Source organism: Chironomus tepperi, unplaced genomic scaffold (genome assembly GCF_022539635.2).
Source record: "Chironomus tepperi strain 1889 unplaced genomic scaffold, CSIRO-AGI_Ctep_v1 contig_415, whole genome shotgun sequence".
Lineage (NCBI taxonomy): Eukaryota > Metazoa > Arthropoda > Insecta > Diptera > Chironomidae > Chironomus > Chironomus tepperi.
Genome location: NW_027226537.1, coordinates 109,738 through 124,341, shown reverse-complemented (window position 1 = coordinate 124,341; position 14,604 = coordinate 109,738). Strand labels below are relative to the sequence as shown.

The following is a 14,604-nucleotide window of genomic DNA, read 5'->3' as shown; positions in this document are numbered from 1 at the left end:
TCTTAGGTTGGGTTCAATGGATGCTTCTTAGAATTTTAAGAACTTGATCTGTAGTTTTTCTACTCAAAATGTGAATTTTGGACAGAAATGACTTAAATTGTGCAATTTGGATAACATCAGAAGTACCAGATTAACTTTAGATCGGTCAAATGATTAACAGATTAATAGGAATAATGAACAATGTTTTCAGGGACGTGATGCGTGCTTGCATATAGTGAAGAGCTGAATGTACTGTGATCCTGACCAATACTAGTATTTTGCCAGTGGAAAACATGGTTAATTCAATCTTTACGGCTTGTATTAGCCAGAATCAGAACTGGTAAGAATTTATCGGAATTAGTCAGAACCTGTCGGAACCAATCAGAATCTATCGGAACCTAAGTATTCATCAATCCTAATAAATCACCAGATAATCTCAACACAATGACTAATTACCATAAACAAGCAAAAAATGCGCCTAACTCATTACAATTATTCAAATCACCAAAAGTTCCTCATCCATCCATTCCTTCTTGTCTTAAGTAGGAATAACAATAAACATTCCAATCCATCTCTCCTTTCTTCTATTCCTTTTATTTTATTTTTTCCATTCGATATAATCTTTTATAGCTTATGACCTTACGCAAAAACAGAACCTTCATTTTACGTACGTACATATGCTTGATATATGTTTATTATGATCTCTTGTGGTGCAAAAGAATTTTACCTGTATAAACATTTTTACGGGGCATTACCACAATCATCATTATGTATACCTTCACCTTACTATACATTCTCTCATATCTACCTGACTTGACCCAATATTTTGAAAGAGAGCTGCTGCTTCCAAAAATTTTTTTTGATTTTTTGCGCATCAAAAAATATTCGCAAGAATTGTCAAGCTATCAACAGACAGGTATTGACAAAAAAGTGGTCAATTTATATTCATCGATATTTTTTCGTCAACGCCAAAATTATTTCAACATTCTTGGAAGTGTCTTAGGAATAAGAAAACGATGTATTCATGAGAAGTCATCAGATATGATCGTCATCATCATATTGCGTACATGTTTATGAGAATGAAATAAAAAATAAAGGAATGGAAACGAAAAAAGAAATGAAAAGAAGGCAAATGAGAGAGACGGAGATGGAAAGAAAGGAATAAGCGAACACCTGTGGATGAATTGTGGATGATTTCGCTGAAAAATTCCACACAAAAAAAAATAATATTATATTGTATATTTTTGTAGATGAAAATGGATGGAATATCAGATTCTTGGGAATGGATATATGAAAAAAAATAAAATTATTGTTCTTGGCATTTTGCCTTGCGGAAATTTTTTATTGGAATTTTTATGGGCTGATGTAAAGGTTGAATTTGATGAATATTAACAGCTTTAAAGCATTTCCACCTGCTGAAATTCTTGCAAAATCATCTCAAGGGCTTTAGTCAGGGGTGTCTAAACTGTGTGCCGCGGTACACATTTTGGAATGCCATAATCCGCATGTCGAGTGCAACTTTCATTGTGGATTACAATTGTGGACGGGAATCACAATAATGTGCCGTGGACAAAAGTTTGCCCAACCCTGCTCTCAACTCACAAAATGAAAATTTGATACATCAGTTGGGAAATTTTGTGGTGACCTGAGAATATGAGATATGAAGTACAGAATAAGAATTTTAAGCTGTATCATGTGAGAGACTCTTATTCTTGATCATGTAACGATTATGGTGCCCTCATGAATGAGCTTCTTTTATTTTATAATGAAATGAAATGCTTTCTTACATGATGTGATGACTTACGTGGAATTTTTGGGGGATTTTTTTTGATTTTCGGTCGAGGTAAATGTGCTTTTTGGAATTTTTATGATGGGCTGTTTTGTGAAATTTTTGGATGTATGGGGGCGACGACTGTAAAAGTGTCAAATAGGAATTTATTTACTGGTTGGATGTGATTTATTGGTGGATGCAGAATTTGAGGCACAACATCTCGAGCGACATAAATGAAAAATGCTTCGTCAAGTGCTACTTTAAGTTTCTGAGACTCGATCATGAACATACCCTGAATTTACGTTATAAGCCACTACTCGTTACTAAGCCACTGGCTTAGTAAAGAAATTTGACTCTGGAAAAATTTTGTATCCGTTAATAAGCCACTACCAAAAAGTCATTAATTAAACTAGATAAAACAAATTTTCCGATTTTAAATGACATATTCCATTATGAACAATCTATAAGGACTAGAAAAAATTAATAATTTTTAAGATTTTAATGAAAATTTTCGTTTTTTCTCCATTTGTTTACATTTTTTACTAAGCCATTACTCGTTATTAAGCCTTTTTTTACGATTTTGAAAACTTTTTTCTTCCGATAAGCCACTGGCTTATAACGTAAATTCAGGGTAATGAAAACAGTTGTAGTTTGAATCTCAAAAGTTCGTTAAATTTTGAATTTTAAGAATTCGTTAAATTTGAATTTTAAGAATTCGTTAAAATTTGAATCTTAAATTCGTTAAAATTTGAATCTTAAAAGTTCGATAAAATTTGAATCCTAAAAGTTCGTTAAAATATGAATCTTAAATTCGATGAAATTTGAATCTTAAAAGTTCGTTGAAATTTGAAATCTTAAAAGTTCGTTGACATTCGAATATCAAAAGTCCATTAAAATTCATCAAAAGTTAACCTTACGACTTCCTAACCTTAACATCTCAACTCCAATATTCTTCATCCAAACGTGAAAGCGTCCATAATTTTCTTATCCATACGATTTATTTAAGTGTAATACGCATAGCAGTAAATAAAATATATATTTATTTCTTTCCATCTTATTTCACACCACATTCATTCATATTCATAATTTTTTACTTCATAAATAATAATAAAAAGTGTGAAGTTGAAAATTACATAACAATTGTGGAAAATATTTCAGCATTATGAATGCAAAATCGTCATTTTTATGCTCAATTTATGTTAAAGAAATATTTTTCAGCTTGCGATATGGCTAGGTGGGTATTATTGATATTTTTAATAGGTTAGCGAATTTCCTGGGTGAGGAATAGCTTCATAATTCTCAAGTTTGATGGTCAGTTTGTTTAGACAAGTATTTAGCACATTTGAATGGGATTCTCCTGTCTAACTTATTTGAGAAATTAATGAAAATTTGTTATTGAGTTTGGTTTTTGGATTTTGATGATGGAAATAACAAAAGTAGTTTTTGCGAATTGATATAAAGTTAAAAGACGTGAACATTTAATGAATATTAACTAGGTTGCTGAAGTTGCAAAGGTTCAAATCCTAAATTGATTGAAAATCTTCAAGTGTATATCAATTTTTTTTTACCACTTTCAACTATTTTGCACCAATTTCCAAATCCACTTCCACAAAATCCACTCCAAAAGTGCGTTCCATCCGCACCTCAAAATCAAACATACTCTCTAAATCCCAATTTCTTTAAACTTCACTCCAAAACTCTTATAATCTCTTGTTATTTTACATAACATCCTCTCAAGGCATTATTCGAGAGTGTCGGGCAAGCCCGTGTTTGTCACATAAAAAATTTTACTTAACTTCTCACTCGTCTAATTGTGAAAAATATTTTCTATGACAAATATTTACAAAATAAATTTTTTTTTTGCGCTCAGTGTGACTATTTAATTATCAATTAATACGACAATAAGCTTGCATTATAAGCATTTAAGTCTCATCTATTTGCAAAAATAATATACGAAGCTCTATCGAAAGCAGAGTTCAGTATTGTAGTGAGGGGTTATTTGAAGGAAAGGGTTATGAATTTTTATGGAATCAGCACCAGAATTTTGAATTATTGGTATGTAAAGGTACGCTTATGGGACGCTCTCTCATTAAGTAACTTTCTCAAAGAAAGGTGAGGTAAGGTTTAGATTTGACCACGTTTTAAATTATAAGAACCCTAGATGAGGGTATTAGGTGGTCGAAAATTATATTTTGCACATTAATGCATAAGTAAATGACCCCAAAGCTTCGTGTACTTTTTATCCCAAAATTCTATCAAATTGCCAATCTTGCTACACCATAGATATCTACCCTTGAGGGACACAAATGAAGAATAGCCCGGTAACGCTCTTTAATGACAATAAATGAAAGACACTTCTGTATGATGTCCATTTGGGTACAATTTGGCCTACACATTGAGCTACAGGAATCCATATTATCGACATTTGGAGTCCACATGGAAGCGGCATCCATTTGGTGTCAGTAGTAAGCGTTAGCAGCGAATTAAAAGCTACTTAGAGATGTCTTCTTCATTTCCGTCTAGGGATTATATTGTCCTAAAAAAGCGTCACTATAGTAAATCTAGAGTCGCATCAAATGACCCCCTTTCCCCACTTTACCCCCCTTACTCCACAACTACACTGCATTCTGACGGCATTCTACTCGTTTATGATAAAAACACGTGAAGTTGTTTCTCTTCCCTTCGAGAGAATTACAACATAACCTTTAAAAAAACTGCGCGCATTCTTTATCAATTGCACGTTTCATTTTTATATTTATCATTTATATTTTCGTGAATGTCATTGAGGCTTCTTTTGAAATCAACAATAACATATATTTTATTAAATTCAATTTTATTATTTTTCTGAAAAACTTTCAATTATGAAATATTTAACAAAATGAAAAAAAAAAAGAGTTAAATTCATCGTTAATAATATAAAGCAGCATTGCATTGAAAATGCCGATCAATATAAAAAAAAAAATATTTTTTTTTTACAAAATGTGCTCGATGTGACTTTTTGTGTTATACGGAGTCACCCTGTGATGGAATGGAATGCCACAATCACAATCACTGACATGAAATTCCATTTTAAAAACAACGCTTTTGGAGCAACAACAACAACAACTTCACGTTGAAGTAAGAAAAAAAATGTAAAGTGGAAGAGAAGAGAAGAGAAGTAAAGTAAAAAAAAAATTGTACGATTGTGGCTCGAGACTCGTTTTTTTTTTAGTTCCAAGTCTTTTTCATATTTTCAGAATGAAGTAAAATGAAAAAATATGTGACGTACGGATACATTAGTAGTTGTACGTAAACTAACTTTTTGAGCGATGAATGTATAATAACACAGGGTGACCTGCTCTGACTCTCAATTGAACCGCTTAAATGAATGCATTTTTTTATTTTTGGTTGTATTACTTACCATTTTTGCTGAATCAAATCTAATTTCCACGTAAAGACTCAATCCTTATGATAAAAATATTTTTTGTGTACTTTTAATCCAAAAAAAATAACAAAAAAGATTTTTACTCTTTTTTTATGGCTGCAAAGGGTTTTTTAATTCAATTTTTAACACTTTGCCTTTGCTTCCTCAAATTGTGTATTTCTCTTTTTTTCACAACGTGCTACTGACTATAGCTACTTCAATTTTTTTATACTTTTTTTATATATATTTATTCTCAATGTGAATGTTGCAAAAAACCCACTTGTTGAATTCTTTCACACAAAACAAAAAAAAATTTGTTGATCCACAAAATTAAAAAAAAAGCTAAAATTTCACAGAAAAATGTTGGATAAAAAAAGTATGCATGCACTATGTATCAAGATATAAATATTTTATTTTTTTTTTACTTCTTATAATGTATTCAAGGAATTCAAAATCAATTTCACTTTATCTCTTTTTTTCTCTTCTTTTTTTCATGTAGAAAAAAATAGACTTTCTTTCACCTTTTTGTGGTTTTTTCTTTTTTTTTCACTATTTTTTAAAAATATTTGATAATCAAAAAATCAAAAAAATGTGGGTTGATCCTTAATTAGTCTCACTTTAATATGCTTAATCCTTTCAAATTTAATCCTTTTTTGTTTGTTTGTCCTTCAAGTTTAATCTTTCACAAAATTCTCAAAATTCAAGACCTTCAAACTTTAAACTTTTGTCACTCAAAACTTGATATTAATTTGATTATTAAATCCTTGGGTTGCTTTGTTGGATTTTTTGAATGTAAATCTCAGCCAGCTTTTTTCACTTTATTCAACTTAAATGCTTAAATTTAAGTTTAAAATTCACTTTAAATTTATTTATTTGAGTTGAAAAAGTAATTTTGAGTTTCAAACTTTTAAATCTTTTCAAATTCTTTCAATTTAAATCTTTTCAATTTTCAATTCAAATCTTTTCAATTTTCAATTTAAATCCTTTCAATTCAAATTCTTTCAATTCACTTTTTTCACAATTTAAATCCTTCTTATTATCAGTTCATATGAATATTCAGGCAAGCCGCGATCCAAAAAAAAATGAAGCGTGCAACTAAAATTACAGCAGATATTTTTCAATCTTACTACAAAGAGTTTCTCCAATCGACTAAACGAACATATAAAAAAAAAACTGGAAAATAGTTGTATGAATGCGAATAAAAAAAAAAGACTTCAAGTTGGAGTAATTCTCTCCAATTTCTATGGATGTGGTTGTGGTATGTGAAATAACTTCGGGTTTATGATATTCACAAATACATTGATGCTGTCGCTTTAGGTTTCACAATTTTTCAAGTTGATTTTTTAAAAAATTCTTCCATCTGTGTTGGTGCTTCACATATTTTTTTTTCTTCAACTTCTTTCATTTTCATGTCTCTTTCAGAATTTGGAGCTTAAAATGCGTTGTGTACTGCTGCTTGCTTTACACGCGCGTGTAAATGTTCACAAATTTTTTTTCTTCTCTTTTTTTTTTCAATAAATAGCAATTATTGAATGCAATTAAATGAATTTTCTCAAAAAAGAGACGTTTTTTTTAATATCCATGCATGCATAAAAATGTCAGTCGTCCACGTTTAAAGGCATTAAAAAAGTAAATTTTTTTTGAAGAGAGTCGCTTTATTATTAACAATAAAATTTAAATCGACATCAAGACACAAAAATTTTATTTTTTTATATTTCAATCGCGGTTGCTGTATATGAAGCCCGTGGTATGTAGATATACAGCATAGTCAAAAGTCTCAAATGAGTACCTCAAAAATATTTTTTATTTAGAGGTGTGTATGTGAGAGCCAATTCATTGGGACTCTTGATGTTCACTTATGTATAGCTGTATGTGTTATATATGTTTGGTTAAATTCCATTATGATTCTTGTACGATCGCTTTTAAAAGATATTTCCAATCGAAAGAAGTGAAGAAAAAGAAAAAAAAAGCAGAAAATGAAAAAGAAAACTAGTAAGGAATGAAGTTTTTTGATTATGGAAGCGCATTTTTTAGATGAACTAATTGATGATGTAATCTGTTGGTAAGATGTGTATAGCTTAACGTGATTTTAAGTCAATTGTGGATTCTCTTGAGAGAATTCTATAAAGTTGCTTGAAATATAGTTGGTTTAATTGCTTTTTGGTGGTTTTTTTTTGAATTTTTTAAGAAGAAAGTTTGGTATTATGTAACGCTTAAGAGGGTATTGGGGTACGGAAGTAGGGGTTCGAATTTTGTTAAAGAGCACAGATTTTGTTTAATGATTTTGATACATAGCGGTAAAGTGAGTCAGGTGGGATTAAACAATGTAATTTCCGCACGTTTCCAAAAAGGTTACCCTTACAGGTAAAGAGCATGCTGTCAAGAGCTTGCTACATTTAGATATACTAGTTAGGCATGCTTGCGAGCGTGCTTTTAGCATATTCTGTTATTAGGAGCATGATCTTTGCCTGCTAGGGTTCATTACTTCGAAAATGCATTAATGTTAAGATTCAATGATCATTAGGATATAACAAGACAACCTGTTTTTCTGGAATCCGGAGAGTACACTAATTTTTGGTAAATTTTAGACCTAGTGCTATTCATATAGAATTCAAATATAGAGCAAGCTTTTAGGGGACCGTAATAACACTATGGTACTATTAAAGGATCGTCTTAATCTGTTCGGTAATATCACTACGATATATCCATATTAGCATGTTAACTGTCTTGTTTATATTCCAAAATTCCGTAATTCCCTTCGTGTTGACAACTTGACACAACATCTAATTAATAACTAGACCTACAATCGACTAATGACATATTCTCCAGATAGTTCCATTAAATATGTCATTAGTCGGCGGTATTAACTGAAAATTATGTCAAGTTGTCTACTTGGGCGCCTTTCATTTTGTGGTGAAAATCGAGGGTAAGTATCTAGTTTAATCACTCGATTTTCTGGGACATACGTCGCAGTATTGCTACTTTCGCGACGAGATGGAGCCAATTAGCAGTGAATTGACGTCTGAATTAACCAATTGTATGCCAATCAAGTGTTGTAGTAGTTAGAGCGTTTATAATTCCATCTAAATGATCCAGGCTCAATCTCTGGAAAAGCCTAGTTGAATTTTGATTCTTTTTCTCTATTCTAGCCATATCAATTCGCCTCTGTGATTCGCGACACACAAATTGTGGTTAGGTACATTGCAATTGGGCACCATTGAAAAAACCAGTTTCTTTAATTAGCAGTAAACTCAAAACCACCATCCTCAAAAAAAAATATGTATCATAAACCCTTTCAATTTAAAACCGTCAACAAAAGCGCGCCAACAGTCACCGCAATTCTCAAGAAATCAAGTCAAAAAGAAAGAAGAGAAGAAAAAAAAAATGTTGTTGTAAGCCATTCCATGCCTGTTTTCGGGGTTATGGGCTGCCTTTTGCTGATGGTATGCGAGGTTCGTGAAGAAAACATTTTCGTATCTCTGCTTTATGCCTTCTTTTCGTCTTTTTTTATATATATTTCTTCTTTTCGAAAGAAATTTTTAGAAATGGAAATAAATTTTTTCCTTGAAATTTTTTTGATAGTCGAAAATGTTTAAAAGATATTCCTTCCAATAATTTTATTAATGACTCTAGCGTGCCATGTGTTCAGCATGAACAAATTTCACATAACTTTATTTTTTTCGACAAAATCTCCCCACGTCATCAAGAAATCAGCACAAAGTGCACAGTGAAAAAGAATCAAAGCTCAGCAAAAAATGTAAATGTTTTCAATTGAATGCTGACACAGTCATGCACATATTATGAAGTGACTTAAAAAAGCCATTATCTCTCTTATACAATCGACAAAATTAAAAATTTTTGAGAAATACAAAAAATTAATGAAATTAATGAGGAAGGAAGCATCAATTAAAAACTGCCAGCTTTGAAAAATGTTTGATGAGCAAAATGAAGAGGCAAAAAGATGCAGAAAGATTTTTTTAATTAACTATCAGCAATTGCGACAGGCAGCAACATCAACAAAAGTGCACACAGGCATTGAAAAATAAGACAGATTTAATTGTAATTTTTTAAATTTTGTGAGTTTAAGATGGGATTTTTAATGCAGTTTATTGGGAAGTTAATGCAGTTTTGGGAATGAAGTTTTAGATTTGTGATGGCTGTCAAGCTGTCTAAGATCAGGCTTTCAGGGGATATATTCAGGTACCCATTGAGATGAGTTTTGATTTTATTTGCAAATTTAGGGAGGGATTTGTAATTTTTCACAAAAAACCTTGCAAATTGAAGAGTTTTTCCAAAAAATGGGGTTTTGATCTCTAAAATTTTCCCTCTCCTGAATACGCTCCTGAATGTTTTTAACAAAATTTTTAGCAGACGACATACTTAAAGCTTAAAAAATGACCTATTTTTGGACAATTATAGGTAAATAATCTAATATTTTATATGTTCAGCGTTTTGCAAAATTATTCAGAGCAGAGATTTGAAACACTGACTTAGGAAATGAAGGAAAAATCACTTATGGGTAACTAGCATTTTTCGAATGATCAGATCGTATATGGAGCTCCGTTAAAAGAAGGATCGAAACCCACTTGGTCCATGAGTCAACTGATTAAGCTCTGATTATTAGGCTTTAAATTACTAAGTCTAGCATATATTATAATATTCGGTATTGTACTTCTTATAAAATAATCATCTTAATCAGAAATTCCCAAATATGAACTAATTTTAAGCTACATGAACGCAAAATTAAGTTTTCTAAGTGATGACGTTTAAGCTTCGCGACGAAGCATTCTTCAATTATGTCGCTCAAGATTGACACTTAATCAATTTTTCAGTACTCATGTGTAGAGTAACTTTAAAAAAAGATTTCAGTAGCTTAGTTTAATTCAAAAGGATCCACAAGTCAACCTACAATCAAATTTGAAAACCCAGGATCCACATTTGATATAAATATCTAAAAAATTCAATATATTCAAGTCATTAGTTCATGAAAAGAATCCCAAAAAGTACAAAAATTTTACAGAACATCAATTAATTTTCTCCGAAATTCGTGTCTAATTCCCCCAAACAATTTAATCTGTTTTGCACAAATAATAATTCCATTGAGGTCAAACAACCTTGTAAATCCTCCCATAATTACCAATGACCTATTTCACCTACGTTCACTTTTTTTTGATGTTTTTTGCTAATTTAAATTTTGTTTCTAACTCCTTCTTTTACATATTATTATCTCTTCATACTTTTTATTCATCCTACACTTGTTACTGTACATCATTCGCACTTTTACGCACAAAATGTTCTGACAATTGGAAGACAATCAACTCTGAAAGAAGTCACGCATTCAATAGGGTCAAATTTGCGTATTGTTGAGGAATTTTTGTGGTAATAAATGTGGGACTGTTCACTTATTATGTTACAGAATAGAGAATTTTTGTTGAAAAAGGAACAATGGAATTATCGGAATTTCTATTGCTGGAATCAGATTTATTGGAAGGAGGCTATGGATAGAGACATAGTGCCACACTTGGTATTGGCGCAATTGGCAAAGGACAGCCATCGATAGAGCCAAATTCAGATGTCATCTGAGAGAAGCACTGGATCACAGCTGATGTGTATGCATCCTTCTACATCCCCTAGTTCTCCCCCAGGACGTAATTAGTGAACAGCTCCTGAGTTGAAATCAGATTCAAAATTAGGATTAGATACCTGAATATAAAAGATTTCTTAACATTCATAATCATTCCCAACTCAATCTCAGTCTTGCTCTAATTTTCCTCACATTCATGCCATTCCGACAAATTGCCCTCAAGAGTCTCAAACTAACATCCCATAATTAATCGAAAAACTGCATAAATATGATGGAAATAAATGTAAAAGAAATCATAAGGGGGAGGAGGTGGAGACACACACAAGTCATATGAGGTGCTTGATAGCTGGAATGCGGGTATGCGGCATGAGCGACATCTGATATGACAGAGCAAAATAAAAAAAAAATTCTTTTGATTATCTCCTTTTTGCTGTCTCTTCTCTTTCTTCATTTATATATATTTTTATACTTTTTATATTTATCTGATCTTACACACACTTAACTTCATTATTTACTGGCTTCTGCTTATACGCATTGAAAGAGAGGTATGCGAGTTTATTATTATTGATGATATTAATATCCATTGGGGAATATGACTTGCTCTAATTACAAGAAACAACATAGCACAGATAATTAGACAGATTATATTATATATATAATTTTTTATTCGTCGTCGACGTCCACAATGGTTTCAATATCATCGTCTGTGCGTCGTTTTTCTTATGCGGATAATTAGCCTCACATCTAAAATCGTAATCAGATCTCTTTTTTGACAATTTGAAGGAAAAAACTTCATTTTTATGAGGAATACCAAAATCCGGTTTAACATCATCGTTAATAATTTTAGATAAAAAGAAAATAATATGTAAAGATTCAATGTCCAAAGCGAGTCGTATGTCATGAACTCTATAGGCACAGTCACATACAATATGGACATCTATAGAAGATATAATGGACTTTAAATGTGAAAGAATATACAAATCAGTAACAATAAAATAAAAATTATCATAGTCATGTGGTCATGTGGATCTTGACTTGCTTGAGTAATGTGCTATGCTGCTTAAGCCTTGTTTCTTTTCTTTTTTTTTTTGCTGACTGATTCAACGTAGGAAATGTGTGAAATTTTTGTGGATTGGAGCATTTTTTAATTATTATTCATTGATTTAATTGCATTTTTAGCTCTGGTTGGCAACAGTATGAATACATGAATGCAAACGTAATTTGCTAATTATTAAAGTTTGGATCATAAATCTAATATTCATTAATTGGCGGAATCAGGATGTATTTATAAATGGAGATTCATGAAGCTGTCGACTCTATGGAGTGACTTCATCGTATTTTTTTGTAGTAGCGATTGGTATTTGATTGACAGATAACTCTGAATCAATTTAAAGGATTATTTCACTTAACGGTTTTTTAGATTTCAAACTTTTAACGATTGATAGAATTTCAAATTTTATGAAGTTCAAAATTTGAACTTGGAAATTACGTGTTTTTGATTATGAAATGAAAAATCATTAATTAAAGTGTTTAAAGATAGTTTTATCAGGATTAGATTAAGTGGACATGTTGTAAGAATGCCTGTAGAAGCACCTTTAAAGATAGTTTTTAACTCTGAATTAGCATATTATTGTCAGTTTCAGTCGACATCTGAGGGAGATCATGAATTTCAATTTATCAGTACGGCTAGCGGAATAAGTAACTAAGTAGAGGTTGATGATTCGAAATCAATCGATGCCAGAATAAATCAATGACAATGCGTCAAACTAGAGTTCTCTACGATGTCTGGTTATCCAGATATCAGACGTCACCCTGCCGCCTAGCCAGCCAAACAAAGTGTACTTTTAAGAGCTTTTTTCTTCTAAAATGCGTTAAAAATGAATATCCGGTTCCTTAAAATGTAAAACTCTAGGATTCGAATGTTTGAAGTCGAAATCTTATTTTAATCCCCTTACTATGACGCCATGGCGTTCCTAGTGAACTCAACATCAAAGTAGTATCTCAAACCTTGATAATCCTGTAATTTGCCACTATCTAAAAATCCACTCTACAGCAACACAACAGTATAAGACAAAATAATCCAACAATTCAACAAAAAAAACACGATGATTTGCCAAAAAAAATTTATCAAATGACACAATGACTGAAAACGACTTTTGTTGTTTTTTGTATAGTCACATAATATCTGATTGTAGATCAAAGATTGCAAGTAGAGCAAATTCTTACGTCAGCAACATCTCAACCTTGTCACAAATTCCAAATGCGTCTAATTCTCTCATCTACAAATCTGAAAAATCAAGTCTAAGACTAATGTGATCATTACTTACGACTTAAATAAGGATTTGAATAATAATAAGTCAGCTAACATAGGAATGAATATGCTGGATATATCTATAAACACTTTTGCTATTCAACCCCGTTGATCTGCTTAAATAGAAGAAAAAGATTTCAAGAATAAATTTATATAAATTTCTTCTTTTTAAGTTCCATAACTTTATATATATTTTTTTTGTGTGATATCTCTCCAGAATTAAATGAAATGAAATAGAAGAATGACGGAATGAAAAGAAATTTTTGTGGATAAGAACATATTTATGTCTTATAATATAATGTAGAGAGACAAGAGAAAAAAAGGAGAAATAAAGAACAAGAGTGAAGTAGGAATGGAATGGAGTGTGTAGAGTTCTTTATTTCTTTTCTTATTCTTTCAATTCCTTCTTTTTGAATAAGAATAAAAAAGCACGCCTTGAACAGCAAGAAGTATGAATGCGCGATAACTCTCTGGATTCTTCTCTGATTTTGTTTGAATTCGGGTATAGGAACTAAAAATGTTGATCGAATGTTTTGGATGTGAAATTTGTCTGTAGTTTTGTCAATTAAAAAAGTGAATTAAATAGGAATTGATAAGTCCTGGGTCATGTCCCGAGCGACACAAATGGAGATAGCTCTGGCATGGAACTTTGAAGGCTCAGTCATGAAACTTTAAATGCTTCACTCTTTTATAACCACCAAATGGAAGTCTCCTAAATTTGGCAGCCATATGAACGCCTTCTTCATTTGTGTGACTCGGGTGAAGTCGTACAGTATTGGAAAATCAATCATAACTTTTTGACAAAATCACATCATATCATCTGGATGTCATCGCATCAATATTAACACGTGTGACACAATGCTCTATTAAGTAGCAATTTGTAACGAATACGTAAATCGGAGTCCTACAAGATAGTAGTGGACAACTCTTTTATTTTCCCGGAACATGTTGATGTTAAGACTCGACCAATCCTGCACTCGTCATGCGGTTCATGACATTTTGTTCTATTCATAGTTACATATCATATACATTTACTAGCATTTAATATATGGATGTGTACCCCAATGGTCTCCAATACTTCATTGATGCAGCACAGCAAATAGACTGTCCACCACTACTCTATTAAGTAACTACTTCTGAACCACATGTAGTTTGGAGTTTATACATGGAATATTTTGCTCACCTTGTGTTGCTCGGATTATGCTAGCGAATTCTTTAAAATGTGCCATAAAATTCAAATTTTCTCAATAAATACCAACCAACTAAGAGCTAAGAAGTCGTTCGGTTATAAAGTAACGTTCGCAATAGCGTTATTGTGCTTCACAAATCATACGAACCAGACTTCTTAACTACAATGGTGAAATGGAAAAAAGGCTTCAAAAAATTAGATATGAACTGGGATTTAACCCAGGACCATTGGCATGTAAGGCCAACCGTTCTACTATTAAGTCACAGATATCATTTCGCCACTAAAAAAAAAAAAACAAAAATCATTGCATGCAAGGGCAAAATTAAATCGGATGTTTATTTCTAAGATTCGAACTTAAGTTTTCAAT

The 14,604-nt window shown here is 31.6% G+C and overlaps 1 protein-coding gene across 1 annotated transcript in view; it reads right to left on the bottom strand.

The window, feature by feature from the left end:
- ex (FERM domain containing expanded) overlaps positions 1–6,288 on the bottom strand; it is an 81,790-nt gene extending 75,502 nt beyond the window's left edge. The window contains exon 1 of the mRNA XM_070648958.1: positions 5,151–6,288. The gene's annotated coding sequence lies outside the window, so the exon portion shown is untranslated. The remainder of the gene's footprint in view (positions 1–5,150) is intronic.
- Between the last annotated feature and the right edge of the window lie 8,316 nt (positions 6,289–14,604).